Consider the following 23,479-nt stretch of genomic DNA (forward strand, 5'->3'; position numbering starts at 1 on the left):
AGAGGAAAATAGATCAAAGATAGTTCCAAAGTTTATGTGTACTGTACGCTTGACAAATTAAGAGTGCTTTTTCTGATGAAAAAAGTCAGGCTCAGACAGCAGCGGAACAGAAAAACCACTGCTGTGGGTTAGTCAAGTGAGTACTTAGGCCTTCTACCATCTTCTCATTGTCAGTCACTTGACCATGCAACCAAGACCCGAATGTGGTATAAGCTCATTAACTGGCCTATTTCTCTCCACATATTGAGTAGTAAGATGGCAAACGAGAGGTAAAGAGGACAGGACAGCGTGCGGCACCCCAGCCACTGCATCCAGATGTCTTCCTGTCAAAACTGACCAATCACAGAAGCAAAGCAGAGAGTAGACCCGTGGCCAACATGGTGCTCATTGAAAACATTGAAACCTCTCCCGCCTCAGGACTCTCAACGCATCACGTTCCATCCGCATCACAAAGCCACAACCTTTGAACGGCTCCACGCGTTTCTAACTGGATTAGCGCTCATTAGTACTAAGCCCTTTGTATTTTTGGCAATGGGGGAGTCAGGGCTCGCCTCCCAAGTTCACGGCAGAGTCTGTGACAATGAAAAGCACCCCTTCAGCCAAAAAAAGTATGCCCTAAAGAACAAGGAGCTAAGAGAAAAACATGTAAAGGAAGAAAGAGAGAGATTGAGGAAGAGAAAGAAATAGAAGCCCCAGGTTCTCATTTCACACAAAAAAGTGAAGAGTTCCTGGAAATTCCTCCCATAAGATGCAATAACATTTGCATACAGTAAGAGTTAAAGAAAATATTATCAGACTTGAAATATCACAATTCGACAAGACATTTTTAGAACAGAACTGAGATAAAATCTAAAATTAGAATGAAATTAATCTTGAATAACAACATGCACTGCAGGAAAATAATCCAATGTCGCTCACAAAGGCTACATGAAAAATATTCCTTTCGGGCGTAACCAAACAAAGACACCAGGGATCTGAAAGCCATGTGAACGAGCTATCCACCCATGCATTTCTCATTTCACATAATGACATGTATATTGCAAAGCGAACTGGTGCAATCCAGAGCCATTCAAACTTGTTTCCCCCTCTGCTGCTATCAGAGGTTTGTCTGTGAACCCTTTAAGACCACATATTGTAGATGACCACAAGACAAAAACAAAATCCTGAAGGATGGTTTTATCTCAATTCATTATTATTTAAGTATTTTTCCCCAAAACTATTCCAAGTACTGTATGCTTCCGTTAGTCTTTATCAGTATCGCTCCACTTGAGCTACATGGGAGACCAAATCACACATCCCCAGAGTCCCACATCAGGAACCTCAGTTCCTGGCTATTCAATTCCAGCACAATAAATAACAAATAGGGAAGGGAAAAAACAGCCACATCTGAGTTTCCCATCACTGGTACAGTACAGTACAGTACACTACATGTGTGAGGCTTTAGCAGCCTGGGGCCTTCCCTGCCTGTAACATGTGGGTGTCAGTAAGATCCCTGCTGCGCTCACCGTACTGTAATTTGCTGATATGACTTACAATAACACAGCAGCGCGAGCTGAGCACATGTGCTGCATCAATCTAACTCAGCACTGAATGTGGGAAAAAGGCCGTTCTGAAATGACATCATGCTGCTGCAGCCCACCATACCTCTAAGACCTGGTCTGGACTAGCTGGCCAACATGGACATCATCAGGCTCAGTGGTATTTCCAGAACTTATTTATTTTCTCTTCTCTGTCCTTCCCCTAGTGGGGTATGATAGCTATGAAACACGGAGTACTAGAGCCTATAGTGTTGAGAAGCACAGAGCTTGTGGATGGGTTCAGAGTGGTAGTGTGCATCAGCCCATCTCTGATGTGTGTGACTGACATTGAGGTTTAGATGGAGGGAGAGAGGGGTTTAGTCCATGCTGCCTGCTGAGAGGGGCAGGGCTATTACCAGGGTGTCTATGTCGACTCATTAACATGGCCGTCTTTTCACTCTCCCCTACTTCAGGGGATGCCTCACTCCCAGCACTACATCTGGGTCCAATTGAGGTTTTTATTAAAATGAGGAAGACATCATACCATTTTTGCGTTGCATTTTTTTTACCCAGTTCATTTTTAAGTTTCTCTTGAGTTTTCTGGTGAGCCGAATTGGCTCTGCAAATGGACAGTCACACAATGTACTGGAATGAAATTCCCCTACACCGTTTGACCAAGTAAAACAACAATCTGACAAAATATTGAGCAAAACCAAAAATACCAGTATGTGTGTTGCGGTGACCAGGGTCTGACATGTCCTTCAGTACTACAGAACCAGAGATGGTGGCCCTGTGGATATCAAGGAGGAGATGGAGTTAAGAGTGTACACTCTTTGCAAACAAATATGCTATCTAGAACCTAAAATGTGTCTTTGCCTGTCCCCATAGAATAACCCTTTTTGGTTCTAGGTAGAACCCTTTCTGGTTCCATGTAGAACCCTCTGTGGAAACAGTTCTTCATGGAACCCAAAAGGTTCTGCCTGGAACCAAAAAGGGTTATTCTATGGGGACAGCCAAAGAACCCTTTTGGAACCCTTTTTTTCTAAGAGTGTAGAGGTTGGGTGCCAAGGGAGAGAGAGACACACATTAGTGTTCTCCTCACTGAGCGGAGTAGAATGCACCAACCATGACGTATTCCAAACCAAAATACACAATAATCATGGTGCTCCATCACAATTTTAAACCACAACTATTACCAATCCAGAGAAGTACCCAATAACTTACTGGAAATGAATTCTTACCTGAGCCAAGAGTCTGATCCAGGATCGGGTAAAATTACCAGAACACATCAGAGGCTGTAGACAATCTGTCCGTCTTTCCTGCATATGCTGGTCGTAAACGAGCAAGAGAGGGCTAACAAGACACCATGCACCTATTGGTCATTCAACCTGATGTTGGAGATTTTCAGGTCAATATAATGCCTGGGAGAAATCAAACATAATTTTACATCAACTATGTGGTCGGAAATATTCAAACACTGGGAAGTCAAGCGTTTCTCCTGACAGCAGAGTTGTGAGTTGTGCGGTGGGTAATACATAGTAGAGGGATAATGGTGTTTATGAATGTGAGTGTAGCCAGCAGCCCCCTGCCCCAGGCTGTCAGCAGACTGGAGTGGAGAAGAGTGGAGAAGCAGCGTCTCTCTCTCTCTCTCTCTCTCTGTTTCTCAGAGTGCTGAGGCAGCATACCTGGCAGATCCTGGCAACGTGTCGGCACAACAAAGGCCCCAGCTACTCTTTGAAACCCATCATGCTTCACCCCTGTGGTTGCTGCTTAAAGAGCCAGTGTGCTTAACGGCTTCAGTATGTTTGGCATAGACCACCGGCCCCAGTTATAGGGGGCTCAGGAAATCCTATGTTAAAGAAACAGCACTCAGTCAAAATCAAGGTAATTTATCCTAATATCTCATCAACAATGTTATATGCAGTCTAAGATCCCTGCACCAAATTTACTGTTGCGGGTAAAGGGGGAAAAATAGGGTTTTGTGTTGGTGCTCAGTGGGTACCAAATGGAAAGTTACAGAGAGAAAGTGATGGCATGTTCTTATCAGAGAACGTTTTTACCCGAGCTGTCCAGTGACGAGGTGAAGAATCTCATCAAAATCTCGTATGAAATATTGACCGCAGAGCTCATAAATGGCAACTTACTGTAGTGCACTCAAGAACAGTCTTTTATATGTTTTTTTATGAGAGGATTTCCAGTTAAAAAGTAGAATAGTCCTCACATGAACTGGGACGAAAATAGAGTAAAAATGTGTAAAAAATGAGAAAGTAGATCAGAAAAAAGGACTGACAACAGAAAGAAGGATAATCCATGAAGGTCAATTGACAATTAGGCAACATTTAAAATGTGAAATGTGTTGTGTCTTTGGCTATGCCTGATTAAGTGATATGACATGCTATTCTATAAAATAATTTCTCGGTAATTAAAATTACCTGATTGAGCTAATCATGTAAATGTAATTAACTAGAGAGTCGGGCACAACAAAATAATATTTCTAGAGCTGTAATCTTCCGAATAAACTCTTAAAGACCTAGTAATATTTTACATCAATAGCAGTCAATATGAATCGTTATCTTAATTCAGTCTCATCTGAAAGTTGTAAAATCTTGGTTATCTGCACGAACCCTGGCTAACAAGTTGAATCAGCAATACAAAATTGGGTTTAATTATTAATTTACTAAATATCTAACTAATCACACAGAATTACACATATACAGTGCCTTGCGAAAGTATTCGGCCCCCTTGAACTTTGCGACCTTTTGCCACATTTCAGGCTTCAAACATAAAGATATAAAACTGTATTTTTTTGTGAAGAATCAACAACAAGTGGGACACAATCATGAAGTGGAACGACATTTATTGGATATTTCAAACTTTTTTAACAAATCAAAAACTGAAAAATTGGGAGTGCAAAATGATTCAGCCCCTTTACTTTCAGTGCAGCAAACTCTCTCCAGAAGTTCAGTGAGGATCTCTGAATGATCCAATGTTGACCTAAATGACTAATGATGATAAATACAATCCACCTGTGTGTAATCAAGTCTCCGTATAAATGCACCTGCACTGTGATAGTCTCAGAGGTCCGTTAAAAGCACAGAGAGCATCATGAAGAACAAGGAACACACCAGGCAGGTCCGAGATACTGTTGTGAAGAAGTTTAAAGCCGGATTTGGATACAAAAAGATTTCCCAAGCTTTAAACATCCCAAGGAGCACTGTGCAAGGGATAATATTGAAATGGAAGGAGTATCAGACCACTGCAAATCTACCAAGACCTGGCCGTCCCTCTAAACTTTCAGCTCATACAAGGAGAAGACTGATCAGAGATGCAGCCAAGAGGCCCATGATCACTCTGGATGAACTGCAGAGATCTACAGCTGAGTTGGGAGACTCTGTCCATAGGACAACAATCAGTCGTATATTGCACAAATCTGGCCTTTATGGAAGAGTGGCAAGAAGAAAGCCATTTCTTAAAGATATCCATTTTTATTTATTTATTTTTTATTTCACCTTTATTTAACCAGGTAGGCTAGTTGAGAACAAGTTCTCATTTGCAACTGCGACCTGGCCAAGATAAGGCATAGCAGTGTGAACAAACAACACAGAGTTACACATGGAGTAAACAATTAACAAGTCAATAACACAGTAGAAAAAAGGGGAGTCTATATATACATTGTGTGCAAAAGGCATGAGAAGGTAGGCAAATAATTACAATTATGCAGATTAACACTGGAGTGATAAATGATCAGATGGTTATGTACAGGTAGAGATATTGGTGTGCAAAAGAGCAGAAAAATAAATAAATAAAAACAGTATGGGGATGAGGTAGGTGAAAATGGGTGGGCTATTTACCAATAGACTATGTACAGCTGCAGCGATCGGTTAGCTGCTCAGATAGCAGATGTTTGAAGTTGGTGAGGGAGATAAAAGTCTCCAACTTCAGCGATTTTTGCAATTCGTTCCAGTCACAGGCAGCAGAGAACTGGAACGAAAGGCGGCCAAATGAGGTGTTGGCTTTAGGGATGATCAGTGAGATACACCTGCTGGAGCGCGTGCTACGGATGGGTGTTGCCATCATAACCAGTGAACTGAGAACTGAGATAAAAAGTGTTGTTTAAAGTTTGCCACAAGCCACCTGGGAGACACACCAAACATGTGGAAGAAGGTGCTCTGGTCAGATGAAACCAAAATTGAACTTTTTGGCAACAATGCAAAACGTTATGTTTGGCGTAAAAGCAACACAGCTGAACACACCATCCCCACTGTCAAACATGGTGGTGGCAGCATCATGGTTTGGGCCTGCTTTTCTTCAGCAGGGACAGGGAAGATGGTTAAAATTGATGGGAAGATGGATGGAGCCAAATACAGGACCATTCTGGAAGAAAACCTGATGGAGTCTGCAAAAGACCTGAGACTGGGACGGAGATTTGTCTTCCAACAAGACAATGATCCAAAACATAAAGCAAAATCTACAATGGAATGGTTCAAAAATAAACATATCAAGGTGTTAGAATGGCCAAGTCAAAGTCCAGACCTGAATCCAATCGAGAATCTGTGGAAAGAACTGAAAACTGCTGTTCACAAATGCTCTCCATCCAACCTCACTGAGCTCGAGCTGTTTTGCAAGGAGGAATGGGAAAAAATGTCAGTCTCTCGATGTGCAAAACTGATAGAGACATACCCCAAGCGACTTACAGCTTTAATCGCAGCAAAAGGTGGCGCTACAAAGTATTAACTTAAGGGGGCTGAATAATTTTGCACTCCCAATTTTTCAGTTTTTGATTTGTTAAAAAAGTTTGAAATATCCAATAAATGTCGTTCCACTTCATGATTGTGTCCCACTTGTTGTTGATTCTTCACAAAAAAATACAGTTTTATATCTTTATGTTTGAAGCCTGAAATGTGGCAAAAGGTCGCAAAGTTCAAGGGGGCCGAATACTTTCGCAAGGCACTGTACATATTTAAATCATAACTTGATTACAAATTACGTCATAAAGGAAAACGTCACAAGCGGGCGGAACAGATATGACAGCTGGTTACACAAAAGAAAAGGGGCTGAGTTTGAGTGAAAGAGCGGGGAGACTGAGGAACAAAGGGTGAAGCTGTGCTATCGTAAATACAGTATCTTATGCATTCTAAATGACCGCCCATTTGGAAAAGGAAAATGCAATAAATATTTACTCTGAGCTGCGCTTCGGTAGGTTGGTAGTAGATGGAAGGCTGTGTTGTCCAACCAAGTTCTTTGTCCTTTGAAGAATGTCTGCTGGTAAATTGAATACGTTGTAGTAACGTAGTTGTGTGGTAGACGGTATACTCTGTCTGTTCCTTCCTAACCCTCGTTTGCAGCGGCTGTTGCTAACTCAACGGCTAGGAGGTATCACTTCTGTAGTGAATAAGAGTTCAAAGTTCATACCATTCGCAATCAAAGCTCACGCTGATGTTGGCTTCATTCTGTAGTTATTATCTGAACCATTCTGACATCGGACCGTCGTCCTCACGTCCTCGGAACAGGAGGTTACGTTGTCGTCAAGGGCTTATATAGGAAGGGAGAGGAGGGCGTGTTTGAAAAGTTTTATAGCCCATGTCTCTTCACAGGGGCGGGCCACTGATTGAGCAGAGCCCTATCTTATGAAAACCCAAATCTCACATTTTAGAAGCTAAAATCACATTTCATCCCATCACAAACAATTTCATATTCAAACATTTAAAATTAACAACAATTCCATGTGAATCCGATAACTCTGATGTGTACACTTTTCACTGTAGAGTTTATGTCATCTTATCATTGATGAGAATGTCTCAGATGACAACCGAACTGACATCATATTCATTAAGTACCACCGCATATGTTCAATTGGTCGGGTTACCAGATTATAGTTCATTTCCCCCCACCTTCTGATGTTCCCAGAATCTCTATGTTAACCAAGGGTTTTGCAAATGTAACATCAGTAGGGTAGAGAGAGGAAAAAGGGGGAAAGAGGTATTTATGACTTTTATAAACCTACCCCCAGGCCAATGTCATGACAAATGTAAAAGTGAACTTCTCTCTCTCTCTGAGATAAATTCTAGTAAACCCATCTTCCTTCGTTTGTGGAAATAAAAACATGTTAAAAAGGGAAAGGGCCAGACATTCCAGGAATTCCCTGACAGTTCCATACATAAGGAAGGGCTGGACTGGAAAAACAGAGATCAGGGCCAAACTGTCTGAGACATTGTCACTCACATATCACTGTAAAAATAGAGAGCAACCATGTATGCTTAACCCTTGCTCAGCCTCCTTTTCCAGAAGCAGCATCCAGCAGGTAGAACCGCCCCAGATCTCACGTGACAGAGACTGGCACACATATTCTCGAGTCCATGTGCTCACTTTTCTTCTCTCCATCTCTCCCTCTCGGTCTCTCCCTCTTGGTCCCTCAGTCTCCCTCTCTGCAGTCTGCACTCCCCCAATGTGAGGGGAGAGCATGGTTACGGAGGAGGGCTGGAGCAGACGGGCTCTGTGGCTGACTTATTGTTGACTCTGACCCCCTCTTATTCAATGCAATGTATTAGGCTGCCAGGATGCTTCACACACACCAGGCAGCTAGCTATCTGTCAACTCCTCTACTAGCCCCTTAAAAGCTAAATTAAAACAGCTAACTAAATGTTTATTTTCATGCACAGGCCTAATTAAAATACCCCACTAAGCCCAGAAGTGTTGGAAGTTGAAAATACTTTCCCAAAGACTATCAGTCTTCAATATTAAAGGTTCTTCAGAGACCATTAAACCTGCCTTAAGGTTTTATTGACTGTGACCAAATAGTCTGCCACAAACTAAAACGCCTATAAAATTGTCCAAAGTCGATTATACAGAAAATCCTCAAAATGTTAATTTTCACCTACATGAATGAGGCTCTCAGAATCGTCACACTAAAAACCTCTCAAGGGGTTGAGCACAGCTCTTGTGAACCTCTCACTGGCAAGCACTATCAGGGAGACCAAGAGAAAGGCACTCACATTAGGAATAGCCTAGAACTTTGAAAAGCACACCCAAGACACACACTTGGAGAGCCCTCTCCAAAATGACTGATGTGATCCAAGATGCTTCTGTAAAAACAGATGGCACATGGGGGTAAAACAGACCAATACAGTGCATTCTATTGATGGCAGTGATGCATTAAATCAAAATTAGTGTTCAAGTCACTGATCAGAGATGTTCCAAGAAATGGAGGGGTTGCAACCATTCATCACAATAAAGGCTTAAGCCTGTCGAGAGAAAGAGAGCACAATGTCCCAGCAGTTTGGAATATAAATTACCTTTGACCATCAGACCGACATAAAAGAGTGAATATCTAGTCTAGTAAAAAAACAAAAAAAATGTTATAAAGAATTGCATGTATCTTTAAATCTCATATGCATAGCTGTCTTTTTAAATGTCTGCTGTCCCTATTTCGCTGAAGATATGTTCTGAAGTAGGCCTTAAGTAAATTAAAAAGGCCTTTTGAAAATAAATATCATTAGCCTATTGCTGTCATTTGTTGGGTACAATATGCACTAGCCCTTCTTTGTAATTGCTGCAATTGAAAACCCTAGTCATTGGCGACTCCATTACCCGCAGTATTAGATTTAAAACGAATCATCCAGCGATCATACACTGTTTACCGGGGGCAGGACTACCAACGTTAAGGCTAATCTGAAGATGGTGCTGGCTAAAGCTAAAATTGGCGAGTGTAGAAAGTATAGGGATATTGTTATCCACGTCAGCACCAACGATGTTAGGAGGAAACAGTCAGAAGTCACCGAGCGAAACATAGCTTCAGCGTGTAAATCAGCTAGAAAGATGTGTTTGCATCGAGTAATTGTCTCTGGCCCCCTCCCAGTTAGGGGGAGTGATGAGCTCTACAGCAGAGTCTCACAACTCAGTCGCTGGTTGAAAACTGTTTTCTGCCCCTCCCAAAAGATAGGATTTGTAGATAATTGGCCCTCTTTCTGGGACAAACAAACAAACAGGACCAAGCCTGGCCTGTTGAGGAGTGACGGACTCCATCCTAGCTGGAGGGGTGTTCTCATCTTATCTACGAAAATAGACAGGGCTCTAAGCCCCCTAGCTCCACAATGAGACAGGGTGCAGGCCAGCCTGCCAGCTTAGTGGAGTCCGCCACTAGCACAGTCAGTGTAGTCAGCTCAGCTATCCCCATTGAGACCGTGTCTGTGCCTCGATCTAGATTGGGCAAAACTAAACATGGAGGTGTTCGCCTTAGCAATCTCACTGAAATAAAGACCTCCTCCATTCCTGTCATTATTGAAAGAGATTGTGTTATCTCACATCTCAAAATAGGGCTACTTAATGTTAGATCCCTCACTTACAAGGCAGTTATAGTCAATGAACTAATCACGGATCATAATCTTGATGTGATTGACCTGACTGAAACATGGCTCAAGCCTGATGAATTTACTGTGTTAAATGAGGCCTCTCCTCCTGGTTACACTAGTGACCATACCCCCTGCCATCCCGCAAAGGCAGAGGTGTTGCTAACATTTACGATAGCAAATATAAATTTACCAACAAAAAAAAAAGATGTTTTGTCTTTTGAGCTTCAAGTCATGAAATCTATGCAGCTTACTCAATCACTTTTTAAAGCTACTGTTTACAGGCTTCATGGGTCATATACAGCGTTCCTCACGGAGTTCCCTGAATTCCTATCAGACTTTGTAGTCATGGCAGATAATATTCAAATGTTTGGTGACTTGAATATTCACATGGAAATGTCCACAGACCCACTCCAAAAGGCTTTCGGAGCCATCATCAACTCAGGGGGTTTTGTCCAACATGTCTCCGGACCTACTCACTGCCACAGCCATACTCTGGAACTAGTTTTGTCCCGTGGAATAAATGTTGTGGATTTTATTACGTTTGCAATTGCAACAAATAATCTGCTCAGACCCCAACCAAGGATCATCAAAATCCGTGCTATAAATTCTCAGACAACCCAAAGATTCCTAGATGGCCTTCCAGACTCCCTCCACTTACCCAAGGACGTCAGTGTACAAAAATCAGTTAACCACCTAACTGAGGAACGCACGTTAACCTGGCATAAATCCCTAGATGCAGTCGCACCCCTAAAAACAAAAAAACATTTGTCATAAGAAACTAACTCCCTGGTATACAGAAAATACCCAAGCTCTGAAGCAAGCTTCAGAAAATTGGAACGGAAATGGCGCTACACCAAACAGGAAGTCTTACAACTAGCTTGGAAGGTGGTAAATGACCTTTTAATGGCGTCAGACCGAGGCTCTGCATCGGTCCTCGTGCTCCTAGACCTTAGTGCTGCTTTTGATACCATCAAAGACCACATTCTTTTGGAGAGATTGGAAACCCAAATTGGTCTACACGGACAAGTTCTGGCCTGGTTTAGATCTTATCTGTCGGAAAGATATCAGTTTGTCTCTGTGAATAGTTTGTCCTCTGACAAATCAACTGTAAATTTCGGTGTTCCTCAAGGCTCTGTTTTAGGACCACTATTGTTTTCACTATATATTTTACCTCTTGGTGAGGTCATTCGGACACATAATGTTAACTTTCACTGCTATGTGAACGACACACAGCTAGCTGTACATTGATGAAACATGGTGAAGCCCCAAAATTGCCCTCCCTGGAAGCCTATGTTTCAGACATAAGGAAGTGGATGGTGGAAAATGTTCTACTTTTAAACTCGGACAAAACAGAGATGCTTGTTCTAGGTCCCAAAAAACAAAGATCTTCTGTTGAATCTGACAATTAATCTTGATGGTCGTACAGTCGTCTCAAATAAAACTGTGAAGGACCTCGGCGTTACTCTGGACCCTGATCTCTCTTTTGACAAACATATCAAGACTTTTAAGGACAGCTTTTTCCCCATCTACGTAACATACCAAAAATCTGAAACTTTCTGTCCAAATATTATGCAGAAAAATTAATCCATGCTTTTGTCACTTCTAGGTTAGACTACTGCAATGCTCTACTTTCCAGCTACCTGGATAAAGCACTAAATAAACTTCAGTTAGTGCTAAACACGGCTGCTAGAATCTTGACTAGAACCAACATTTTTTATCATATTACTCCAGTGCTAGCCTCTCTACACTGGCTTCCTGTTAAGGCAAGGGCTGATTTCAAGGTTTTACTGCTAACCTACAAAGCATTACATGGGCTTGCTCCTACCTATCTTTCCGATTTGGTCCTGCCGTACACGTATGCTACGGTCACAAGACGCAGGCCTCCTTACTGTTCCTAGAATTTCTAAGCAAACAGCTGGAGGCAGGGCTTTCTCCTATAGAGCTCAATTTGTATGGAATGGTCTGCCTACCCATGTGAGAGACGCAGACTCTGTCTCAACTTTTAAGTCTTTATTGAAGACTCATCTCTTCAGTAGGTCCTATGATTGAGTGTAGTATGGCCCAGGAGTGTGAACGTGAACGGAAAGGCACCGGAGAAACGAACCGCCCTTGCTGTCTCTGCCTGGCCGGTTCCCCTCTCTCCACTGGGATTCTCTGCCTCAAACCCTATTACAGGGGCTGAGTCACTGACTTACTGGTGCTCTTCCATTCCATACCTAGGAGGGGTGCGTCACTTGAGTGGGTTGACTCACTGACGTGATCTTCCTGTCCGGGTTTGCGCCCCCCCCCCCCTTTGTATTGTGCCGTGGGGGAGATCTTCGTGGGCTATACTAAGTTGGTGGTTGAAGATATCCCTCTAGTGGTGTGGGGGCTGTGCTTTGGCAAAGTGGGTGGGGTTATATCCTGCCTGTTTGGCCCTGTCCGGTGGTATCGTCGGTGTCTCCCGACTCCTCCTGTCTCAGCCTCCAGTATTTATGCTGCAGTAGTTTATGTGTCGGGAGGCTAGGGTCAGTCTGTTATATCTGGAATATTTCTCCTGTCTTATCCAATGTCCTGTGTGAATTTAAGTATACTCTCTCTAATTCGCGCTCTTTTTTTCTCTCTCTCAGAGGACCCTTGCCCTAGGACCATGCCTCAGGACTACCTGCCCCGATGACTCCTTGCTTTCCCCAGTCCACCTAGTTGTGCTGCTGATCCAGTTTCAACTGTTCTGCCTGCCTGAACCCTGAGCTGTTAACCGGACGTCCTACCTGTCCCTGACCTGCTGTTTTCAACTCTCTAGATACAGCAGGAGCGGTAGAGATACTCTGAATGATCGGCTATGAAAAGCCAACTGACATTTACTCCTGAGGTGCTGACCTGTTGCACTCTCTCCACTCGGCACAGCCAGAAGAGGACTGGCCACCCCTCATAGCCTGGTTCCTCTCTAAGTTTCTTCCTAGGTTCTGGCCTTTCTAGGGAGTTTTTCCTAGCCACCGTGCTTATACACCTGCATTGCTTGCTGTTTGGGGTTTTAGGCTGGGTTTCTGTACAGCACTTTGAGACATCAGCAGATGTAAGAAGGGCTTTATAAATACATTGATTGATTGATATAGCCTGTTAACTTTTTTGAAGGTTTAAACCAGTTCGCAAGTGTTTTGTTTAAATATGTTGAGCTATTTTTTGGGCCAAATTATGTCCCAGCTGTAATGTGTTTGCCATGATATAAACAACATGACCAAAAGTATGTGGACACTTGCTTGTCGAACATCTCAAGCCAAAATCTTGGGCATCAATATGGAGTTGATAACCCCTTAGCTGCTACAACAGCCTCCATTCTTCTGGGAAGTCTTTCCACTAGATGTTAAAACATTGCTACAGGGACTTGCTTCCATTAAACCACAAGAGCATTAGTGAGGTCGGGCACTGATGTTGGGCGATTAGGCCTGGCTCGCAGTCGGCGTTCCAATTAATCCTGAAGGTGTTCGATGGTGTTAAGCTTTGTGCAGGCCAGTCAAGTTCTTCCACACACCATTTCCTCCCCAAACTGTTGCCACAAAGTCAGAAGCACAAAATTGTCTACAATGCCATTGTATGCTGTAGCGTTAAGATTTCCCTTCACTGAAACTAAGGGGCCTAGCCCCAGAACATTATTCCTCCTCCACCAAACTTTACAGTTGGCACTATGCATTGGACAGGTAGCGTTCTCCTGACATCCGCCAAACCCAGATTCGTCTGTCGGACTGCCAGATGGTGAAGTGTAAGCCATTCCTGTGAAAAAGGCACGTCTGGCCACTCTGCCATAAAGCCCAGTTTGGCTATTTTTTTTAATTATTGTCTACATTGTAGAACAATAGTGAAGACATCAAAACTATGACTTGAACACAATCAAACATCTGTGCAGAGACCTAAAAATAGATGTGCAACGCTCCCCATCGAACCTGACAGAGCTTGAGAGGATCTGCAGAGAAAATGTCTAAAAACCTGTTTTTGCTTCGTCATTGAGGTATTGTGTGCAGATTGTTTTTTCCCCTCATCAATTTAATCAATTTAGGAATAAGGCTGTAAATCCTAACAAAATGTGAAAAAAGTCAAGGGGTCTGAATACTTTCCTAAGGCACTGTATATAGTGTAGGCTACAAAATAAACTTTCCAGTGACACTGACTCACCCAATGATGAAGATGAAGCATAGGCTAGTCACCAGTGGTGGCCGATGCGCTCGTGCCAATATCTCAAGATAAGCTACTTTGAAAAACAGTGATGTTTGTTCATGATCGCTCAAAAGCTTCTACAGACAGATTAGTCTTCTCTTTTCAGCAGTAGGCATTTGCTTTCCAAACAGAAGGCCTGTGTTTTTTCTCATGAATTGTATTTCGAAATTTGTGAAAGGCAAACTGACAGCTGCAACCAACCATAGAAATATAATCCATAGGTGGCAGTCCCCATTCAAGTCAGGACTGGCAGTCATTGCTAGTGTACCACTGAGTTTAACAGTCAAATCGCCAGGGTTAGAGGTTCCAAAATCCTTGTATGGATTATATCTATGGCCACAATACAACAAGCTGTTCTATATTTGGCACGTGCGTGTGCTGCCCAAATTGTGGCCTTCCCGACAGTAAGTGTAGTAAAAATGTATCCACAGATATTTTTTAGAAGCTATTGATACATGTAAATTATGCTCTATGGTGTAGTATTTTGAATTATTTAATTTGTCTATTCAGTCAGGAGTAAAGTATTTTTTTTATAGCCTAATTTTGGCAAAAGTATTTACATTTATCAGGGGGTGCTGCAGCACCAGCACTCCTACTTCCCGTGGCTATGCAGCACAGAGTAAACTACAGGAGCAGGTCTGTAAAAACAGAGCTGACTATTCTTTGAGGCCTCCACTGCCTTAGCACCACTCTAAACCTGCTGCTCTGTGTGACTGTATACAACTGCCCAGCATCTCAGACTCCAGTCTCTCTGAGGAGAGGAATGGCTGTTTACCTTGGCAGTGAAGCTCGTTGAGATTGCGAAGAACCATTCCATCTCCACAGCCTTTGGGGAGGGCAAATACCACTGGTTAAGCACAATGGTAATGCTGCCCAAAGCAACACAAAAGGTCTCAGGAACAGAGGTGAAGTGAATGACAAATGGACAAGTGGCTGCATATGAGTTGTATTTATTTTTTATTGAACCTTTATTTAACTAGGCAAGTTAGTTAAGAACAAATTCTTATTTACAATGACGGCCTACCTCGGACAAATCCTAACCCGGACGACGCTGGGCCAATTGTGCACGGCCTATGGGACTCCCAAACGAGGCCGGGTGTGATACAGCCTGGAATCGAATCAGGGTCTGTAGTGACACCTCGATCACTGAGATGCAGTGCCTTTGACCGTTGTGGTGCCACTCGGGAGGTTGGTGGCACCTTAATTGGGGAGTATGGGCTTGTGGTAATGGCTAGTGCGGAGTAGAATGGTATCCAATACATGGTTTCCTCCTTTCCAGACATTTTTACGAGCCGTCCTCCCCTCAGCGGCTTTTATGCTGGTGACGGGTGGAGAAATTATTTTACTATTCAAATAGTATCATGAATTTGTCGGATTTCCAAAAGACATCGTTTTTAACCTGAGCATTGCTGTGTGAGGGAGAGGCTGGCGCTCTATTGCTGCAGCTGCAGAGTGGGAGGGAGCAGATGGGGGCAGAGAGCGAGACGCTACTCGGCTACAACTAAGACTAGCTAACTTGTAGCAGCCACAATGTTATTTATCATTGCACCTAACAGTACCTGTCTTGACTGGAGTGGCCTAGATAAACTAGCTAAGCTAACCAGCTATATCTAACTAGGCTAATTGAGGCCACACTGTGCTTTCTCCCTAACCCATTCGGATAAAACAGCCTACCTGTTGGTTGCTCGTTCTTGCCTTCTCCTCATTTCGCAAACTTTTAATTCCGTAATTTTATTTCATCTAGCATTGCATTGCATTAGTGAACTCTCCCTCCACTTGCTACACATTGAGCCGCTTTGATTGATTGGCCAACATAAACAACAAGCTACACATGTGAAGGCTATGGTGCGCACGTCATAAAAACTATGTTGAAAAGCTTGTTGTTTTTATTAAATGAATCTGAAACGTCATGGTATATCCTTGTATGTAACAACGTCACATGGATATTTTAATTTAGAAAATGCATTTTCGGTGTTAAAGTAGGCCTATGATTGTTTTGGGCACAAAACATTATGAATACTCACATAAGTATTTGAATACTAACATCTGTTCGGATATTCCAATAACCGTGCACACAGGAGATGCAGTATCAAGGGGTGTTGCAGACAGGCACTCCGCCTTTCTTTATTAAATCCTGGATAATTTCTCACTGTACAAGCAACCAGTGGCCTAAACAGTCGTTATCAGTATATGAACAGAGTATGGTAGTGCACTAAACCAATAGACTCAATCGGATTAGATAGGACGTCATGGGCCTGCCCGCCTGTGGGGAAAACAAGTGTGGCTGGCTTCCGGGTTGGATGCGCACTGTGTTAAGAAGCAGTGCAGCATGGTTGGGTTGTGTTTCGGAGGACGCATGGCTTTCTACCTTCGTCTCTCCCGAGCCCGTACGGGAGTTGTAGAGATGAGACAAGATAGTAATTACTAACAATTGGATACCACGAAATTGGGGGTAAAATTAAATTTTTAAAAACACATTGGCTCACAGCAAATATTTGGCCTATTCAAACGCAATTTTATTTTTTTCTGCTTGTTTAAGAATGTCTAAAGATTACTTTTCAACTTTGCCTGCTCCCGGGTGTTCTCACTACTTAGAAAAAATAAATATTGGAGGGCTTCCCTCATGCCCCTTTTCATGGCAGTGCTAGCAGCAACATGAGTGAGTGCTAGCTATCTACCAATCGGAACATTAAGCTAGCCAAGACAACAGGTAGTGGCGTTACAAACGGACTATACTTAACAAGTTAAATGTCTTACCTGTGATGAAATGTTTTAACATACACAGCTACGTGTAGCCTACTTTGACACCGGGTCCCCACATTTCCCATTCCGAATAACCTGAAGCCACAGTGCTCTTCTCGCAGGCTCTAACGTAACATCCATACTTGGGATCATTGTGAACCGTAGGTTGGGAATTTTGACCTGGTTACATGTACATTGAACAACACTGCAGCTTTTTAGGCATTTTTTATTATTTCTGTATAACAAAAAAATATACGACGAAGTTGGCTCTTTTACAATGGGGGTCAATGGCAAAGAATGTTTATTTTCATCAATTTGTGGGCATGGTCGAGGGGAATTCATTATTATGTGAATATCGATTCGGACTATAGATGCGGTAAAGGAGTCAATGAAAGGCTGACATTCTACAAATCTGAACTAACAAAGTGGATATTTGTCAAATTCATGATTTATGTACTGTATTGTAACAGGTCCACAATGTGGTTACTTAAGTCCAATTTTGATACATTTAACTATTTTCACTGCAAAAAAAAAGAAACATCCTCACTGTCAACTGTGTTTATTTTCAGCAAACTTAACATGTGTAAATATTTGTATGAACATAAGATACAACAACTGAGACATAAACTGAACAAGTTCCACAGACATGTGACTAACAGAAATTGAATAATATGTCCCTGAACAAAGGGGGGGTCAAAAGTAACAGTCAGTATCTGGTGTGGCCACCATCTGCATTAAGTATTGCAGTGCATCTCCTTCTCATGGACTGCACCAAATTTGCCAGTTCTTCCTGTGAGATGTTACCCCACTCTTCCACCAAGGCACCTGCAAGTTCCTGGACATTTCTGGGGGGAATGGCCCTAGCCCTCACCCTCCAATCCAACAGGTCCCAGACGTGCTTAATGGGATTGAGATCTGGGCTCTTCGCTGGCCATGGCAGAACAATGACATTATTGTCTTGTGGGAAATCACACACCGAATGAGCATTATGGCTGGTGGCATTGTCATGCTGGAGGGTCATGTCAGGATGAGCCTGCAGGAAGGGTACCAGATGAGGGAGGAGGATGTCTTCCCTGTAATGCACAGCATTGAGATTGCCTGCAATGACAACAAGCTCAGTCCGATGATGCTGTGACACACCGCCCCAGACCATGACGGACCTCCACCTCCAAATCGATCCCGCTGCAGAGTACAGACCTCGGTGTAATGCTCATTCCTTCGATGATAAACGCAAATCAGACCATCACCCCTGGTGAGACAAAACCGCGAGTCGTCAGTGAATAGCACTTTTTGCCAGTCCTGTCGGGTCCAGCGATGGTGGGTTTGTGCCAATAGGTGACGTTGTTGCCGGTAATGTCTGGTGAGGACCTGCCTTACATCAGACCTACAAGCCCTCAGTCCAGCCTCTCTCAGCCTATTGCGGACAGCCTGAGCACTGATGGCGGGATTGTGCATTCCTGGTGTAACTCGGGCAGTTGTTGTTGCCATACTGTACCTGTCCCGCAGGTGTGATGTTCGGATGTACCGATCCTGTGCAGGGGTTGTTAGACGTGGTCTGCCACTGCGAGGACGATCAGCTGTCCGTCCTGTCTCCCTATAGCGCTGTCTTAGGCGTCTCACAATACGGACATTGCAATTTATTGCGCTGGCCACAACTGCAGTCCTCGTGCCTCCTTGCAGCATGCTTAAGGCACGTTCACGCAGACGAGCAGGGACCCTGGGCATCTTTCTTTTGGTATTTTTCAGAGAAAGTATAACGGCCTCTTTAGTGTCCTTCATTTTCATAACTGACTTTAATTGCCTACCATCTGTAAGCTGTTAGTGTCTTAAAGACCTTCCCACAGGTGCATGTTCATTAATTGTTTATGGTTCATTGAACAAGCATGGGAAACAGTGTTTAAATCCTTTACAATGAAGATCTGTGAAGTTATTTTGATTTTATGAATTATCTTTGAAAGACAGGTTTTTGCTGAGTTTATGTAGGACTTGTCCCTTTGCAGGTTTAGAAGAAGACACTGCTAAATCTAATTCCCGTCATATAAGCTGGTTAGCAAAGCTAGCATACAGAACTCATTTATGGTAGTCAGTTGTTTTTAAACTCTAATGGAGTTGATTGGTAACGATGACATGAACATGTATTGGGGTTGACATCCATCCAAGCATTATACTCTAATTTTTACCTCAACATACTGTGAAATACACATATAAACAATAGCCTAAACCTAGGCACATTTTTCTGGGGGGAAATCAATGACAATTCCATTGTTTTGGTTGAGTTCGATAGATTTTTTTACCACATCTGTGGACATAAGTGATGGTCTAAGGCAGGTATTCCCCAGGGATAAGTGAAATGCGGTCGGGGATACGCCAAATAATTTTTTGTCACATTTTCAAACAATCCATTTAGATTTTCCAACGGGGCTATACATTTGGGTAAGTTTTTTTTCCTATTGTTTCACTGCCAAAAAGCCTCGTTTCACTGCCAAAAATAAAATTAAACCATCTAGAGTTCAGCGAAATAACAACACAATGGCAAATACAGGTAGCCTTGTCAAATAATTAACATCCAATCACATTAACCGTTACTCTCGCAGGAATTCCACTGGTATGTAGCCAAAAATAGCTGCTGCTCATTCTGTTAGCTCAAAAATGTATTGATGGTTTTAAAAAAAAAAAGGTCTGCGTCCATAGAGACACATACCAGCTCTACTGGTAGTACTGCTTCTACCAGCAGTACTACACCTGCACCTGTCGACGACACAAGCTGTTCTGTTTCCACGAACACATCCAATGCTAGCATCAGTAATTCTACATTTGTTGTTAGCCCAACTAGCATGGACACTGACAGTTGTGAATCTGATGCAGCCAAAGAGCTACTGCCCCCTTACCCGGGAAAGCACCAAACAGACAAGGACGTTGGACCATAGAAGAGGCGGAAATATGATGAGAACTACATTGATTTGGGGTTTACTTATATTGGGAGTAGTGCCTTTCCTCAGCCACAGTGTGTTATACAGTTGAAGTCGGAAGTTTACATACACCTTAGCCAAAAACATTTAAACTCAGTTTTTCACAAGTCCTGACATTTAATCCTAATAAAAATTCCCTGTCTTAGGTCAGTTTGGATCACCACTTTATTTATGAATGTGAAATTATTTATTTATGCTTTTATTTATTTCATCACATTCCCAGTGGGTCAGAAGTTTACACTCAATTAGTATTTGGTAGCATTGCCTTTGAATTTTTTAACTTGGGTCAAACATTTCAGGTAGCCTTCCACAAGCTTCCCACAATAAATTGGGTGAAAATTGGCCCATTCCTCCTTACAGAGCTGGTGTAACTGAGTCAGGTTTGTAGGCCTCCTTGCTCGCACACGCTTTTTCAGTTCTGCCCACAAATGTTCTATAAGATTGAGGATTCTATAGGATTGAGGTCAAGGCTTTGTAATGGCCACTCCAATACCTTGACCTTGAGTAGTAAGACATGTATAAAAGCAACAGATACCCTTAATTAGAAGGGGCTAGAAGCGTCTTATATGGTGAGCTACCGAGTGGCTAGGACAGGCAAGACCCATACTATTGTGGAGGAATTAATTATTCCTGCTGCTGCGGAAAAGGCCAAAAAAACTAAACAGAAAATGCCTTCATCAAACAACACCGTTTCACAATGCATCAGAGACATGGCAGGATATGTTTTGAAACAATTACTGCTTCACATACAAGCCAGTGAATTCTATGCGTTACAGCTAGATGAGTCAACAGACGTGGCAGGCCTGACACAGCTCCTGGTATATGTCGGTTATGTTTATGTGGGGAGGGGGGGGCAAACTGCGTGCAAGCTGCGTGCAAGCAGTTGCTCCCGACGCTACTTGGGTACACTGCAGCATCCACCGAGAGCCTGCTGCTGCCAAGGGAATGCCTGACAGTTTGAAAGACATTTTGGACACTACAGTGAAAATTGTTCACTTTGTTAAAGCAAGGCCCCTGAACTCTCGTGTATTTTCTGCATTATGCAATGATATGGGCAGTGACCATGTAACTATTTTACAACATACAGAAATGCGATGGTTATCAAGGGGCAAAGTATTGACAGGTTTTTTTTAAATTGAGAGACGAGCTTCAAGTTTACTTTACTGAACATCATTTTCACTTGTCTGACCGCTTGCATGATGACGAGTTTCTCACACGACTGGTCTATCTGGGTGATGTTTTTTCTCGCCCGAATGATCTGGATCTTGGATTACAGGGACTCTCAGTATATTCAATGTGTGGGACAAAATTGAGGCTATGATTAAGAAGTTAGAGCTCTTCTCTGTCTGCATTAACAAGGACAACACAGGTCTATCCATCATTGTATGATTTTTTGTGTGCAAATGAACTCAAGCTTACGAACAATGTCAATGTGATATAGCGAAGCACCTGAGTGACTTGGCAATTACGTAGGTACTTTCCCGAAACAGATGACACAAACAACTGGATTTGTTATCACTTTCATGCCCTGCCTCCAGTCCACTTATTGATATCTGAACAAGAGAGCCTTATCAAAATTGCAACAAGCGGTTCTGTGAAAATGTAATTTAATCAGAAGCTACTGGCAGATTTCTGGATTGGGCTGCGCTCAGAGTATCCTGCCTTGGAAAATCACACTGTTAAGACACTGATGCCCTTTGCAACCATGTACCTACAGTGGGGAGAACAAGTATTTGATACAATGCCGATTTTGCAGGTTTTCCTACTTACAAAGCATGTAGAGGTCTGTAATTCTTATCATAGGTACACTTCAACTGTGAGAGACGGAATCTAAAACAAAAATCCAGAAATTCACAAGTAATTATTTAGCATTTTATTGCATGACATACAGTAAGTATTTGATCATCTACCAACCAGTAAGACTTCCGGCTCTCACAGACCTGTTAGTTTTTCTTTAAGAAGCCCTCCTGTTCTCCACTCATTACCTGTATTTACTGCACCTGTTAGAACTCGTTACCTGTATAAAAGACACCTGTCCACACACTCAATCAAACAGACTCCAACCTCTCCACAAAGGCCAAGACCAGAAGGCTGTGTAAGGACATCAGGGATAAAATTGTAGACCTGCACAAGGCTGGGATGGGCTACAGGACAATAGGCAAGCAGCTTGGTGAGAAGGCAACAACTGTTGGCGCAATTATTAGAAAATGGAAGAAGTTCAAGATGACGGTCAATCACCTTCGGTCTGGGGCTCCATGCAAGATCTCACCTCGTGGGGCATCAATGATCATGAGGAAGGTGAGGGATCAGCCCAGAACTACACGGCAGGACCTGGTCAATGACCTGAAGAGAGCTGGGACCACAGTCTCAAAGAAAACCATTAGTAACACACTACGCCGTCATGGATTAAAATCCTGCAGCGCACGCAAGGTCCCCCTGCTCAAGCCAGCGCATGTCCAGGCCCGTCTGAAGTTTGCCAGTGACCATCTGGATGATCCAGAGGAGGAATGGGAGAAGGTCAAGTGGTCTGATGAGACAAAAATAGAGCCTTTTGGTCTAAGGAGGAAGAAGAAGGATGAGTACAACCCCAAGAACACCATACCAACTGTGAAGCATGGAGGTGGAAACATCATTCTTTGGGGATGCTTTTCTGCAAAGGGGACAGGTCGACTGCACCGTATTGAGGGGAGGATGGATGGGGCCATATATCGTGAGATCTTGGCCAACAATCTCCTTCCCTCAGTAAGAGCATTGAAGATGGGTCGTGGCTGGGTCTTGACAACGACCCGAAACATACAGCCTCTTCACTAACACGACTAGAAGCCACTACATCACCGGATTCCTGCCGTAAGTCCTGGACCTTTGCACCGGACGCACCGGAGTGGCTAACGCCCTTGTCCTGAACCTAGCACCATTTAGCCTCGAGCCAGGTGCATCTCCCGGCTAGCAAACAAAATTACTCCAGCTACAATACCTCTTTTGCCCATTGGCCTGGACCCTTTGTCGACACGGAGCCCCGCCAATCCATCACGACTGGTCTGCCGACGTAATTGCGTCCGATATGCCCTCAACCGGCCTTTGCTGGACGTTGGTGATGCCCTTGTCCCGAAGCTAGCACCAGTTTACCTCGAGAACAGGCGCATCTCCCGGCTAGCGTAGTAACGACTACCTAACGGCTTCCCTGTTTCATCTATTGCTGTTCACTGGACCCAATGATCACTTGGCTACATAGCTGATGCCTGCTGGACTGTTCATTAATCACGGTACGCCATTTTGTTTATTTTGTTTATCTGTCGGCCCCAGCATCGAACTCAGGCCCTGTGTGTAGTTAACAGACCCTCTCTGCCCATTCATCGCCATTTTACCTGTTGTTATTGTCTTAGCTGATTAACTGTTGTTGTCTTACCCATTGTTGTCTTAGCTAGCTCTCCCAATCAACACATGTGATTGCTTTATGCCTCGCTTTGTCTCTCTCTAATATCAATATGCCTAGTATACTGTTGTTATCAGTGTTTTATTTTACTGCGGAGCCCCTAGTCCCACTCAACATGCCTCATGTAGCTATTTTGTCCCACCTCCCACACATGCGGTGACCTCACCTAGCATAACTAGTGCCTCCAGAGATGCAACCTCTCTTATCATCACCCAATGCCTAGGTTTACCTCCACTGTACCCGCACCCTACCATACCCCTGTCTGTACATTATGCCCTG

The sequence above is a fragment of the Oncorhynchus clarkii genome, chromosome 25 (genome assembly GCF_045791955.1).
Source record: "Oncorhynchus clarkii lewisi isolate Uvic-CL-2024 chromosome 25, UVic_Ocla_1.0, whole genome shotgun sequence".
NCBI lineage: Eukaryota > Metazoa > Chordata > Actinopteri > Salmoniformes > Salmonidae > Oncorhynchus > Oncorhynchus clarkii.